The sequence below is a fragment of the Poecilia latipinna genome, unplaced genomic scaffold (assembly GCF_001443285.1).
Source record: "Poecilia latipinna isolate Pla-1442-1.1 unplaced genomic scaffold, P_latipinna-1.0 Scaffold462, whole genome shotgun sequence".
Lineage (NCBI taxonomy): Eukaryota > Metazoa > Chordata > Actinopteri > Cyprinodontiformes > Poeciliidae > Poecilia > Poecilia latipinna.
The window spans coordinates 691672-693136 of record NW_015113078.1 but is presented as its reverse complement, the minus strand read 5'-3'; the positions used below and the strand labels follow the sequence as shown (position 1 = coordinate 693136).

The following is a 1465-nucleotide window of genomic DNA, read 5'->3' as shown; positions in this document are numbered from 1 at the left end:
TGCTACACCCTGCGCTCTCTCCGTCCTTCGCCTCCATTGGAAATATAATATAAAAAGTTTTGATTGGTAGTTCATCAGTCTGTACATCCCTGAATATAATTTTAAAAAATTAACTATAAGCAAGTGATTAAAAGGACATATTTATTTCTTTGTGTCCTTTAGGAATCTCTGAGACATGAAATCCTTCAGACTGTGAGAACGACTTTTATATCCTGTGAAAGAACCTGATCCACCAAGTCTCTCGATACTTCTGGACATTTATTTAGTATAACTTGTCCTCCATGGATCATCCATGTCCATTTTAAAGGATTCCCAGACCTTTCAGAATTTTTAACTTGAGGTTTTCCTACATGTTGTTTGAACATTAATAAAGAACTGATGTTCTGCTTTAAATTCATTCCCGTATTTTAAACATTAATTTTAAACAAATGGCTTCATCAGCCAGGGTAATCAGAAACAGTGCCTGGTTTTACAACTGTACCAACTTTCATGCTTTTCAAGGCACCAATAATTGTACATTTTTACTAAACCTGGCTAATTTAGCAATACACTATGCAGACATCTTATTAGACTGGGACCACAAAGCCGGTGATCATTGTAATATTCACAAGAAAGTACTGTAAAAAGGTTGCGGTAGTACTTTAAAATTCAAAAATACTTTATCAGAAAGGGAAATTAAATTATGTTGTAATGTCATTAATTCAGATTCTTCAAAGAGTTATTGTAGATGGTGGTGGCTGTTGGCAGGAAAGATCTCTGGTGCAGTCTGTATTACAGCGAATCTGAAGACACACTGTTTTCTCAGACAGTCTCATGAAGAGGATGCTCAGGGTTATCCATAACTCTCTGGATTTTATGAAGAATCCTTCTTCGCACCATTATCTCCAGAGGCTCTACAGTCGTCCCAGAACAGAATCAGCCTTCTTTTTCTGGCCACAGCTCTATCTAAACTATACCAGTGACTTTGAGTAGGACAGAGATTAGCTTTATGCAATTCAAGCTTGTTGCAGCTGATGACTTCACAAAAGTAAACTACCAGCTAGGGCTGGGCAACTCCAGGCCTGGAGGGCCGGTCTCCTGCAACTTTTAGATTTGTCTCAACTTCAACACACCTGAGTCAAATAATGAGGTCGTTAGCAGGACTCTGGAGAACCTGACTGCACTTGGGAAGTGATTCAGCTGTTGGATTCAAGTGTGTTGGACCAGGGAGACATCTAAGAGTTGCAGGACACTGGCCCTCGAGGACCAGGATTGCCCAACCCTGCAATGATCCTCAAATCCAGGCTTTGAGGTGTGGTGTCCTGCAGCTTTTAGATGAGTCTCTCCTTCATAGTGATGGGCAAATGAAGCCTCATGAAGCAATGAACCTTTCCAGCCCTTTGCTTTGCAGAAAGGTTCGATACTCGATGCTTCATTCATTGCTCTATAGTGACATCTGCTGGTGAAACTGTAACAGTCTTGTCAC

General features: G+C 40.3%; 1 long non-coding RNA gene across 1 annotated transcript; it reads left to right on the top strand.

The window, feature by feature from the left end:
* On the top strand, positions 1 to 393 carry LOC106951483 (uncharacterized). Its single transcript, XR_001425821.1, has 2 exons — positions 1 to 66; positions 163 to 393. It is a non-coding gene; the product is annotated as an uncharacterized LOC106951483 (long non-coding RNA).
* The last annotated feature ends 1072 nt before the right edge of the window (positions 394 to 1465 follow it).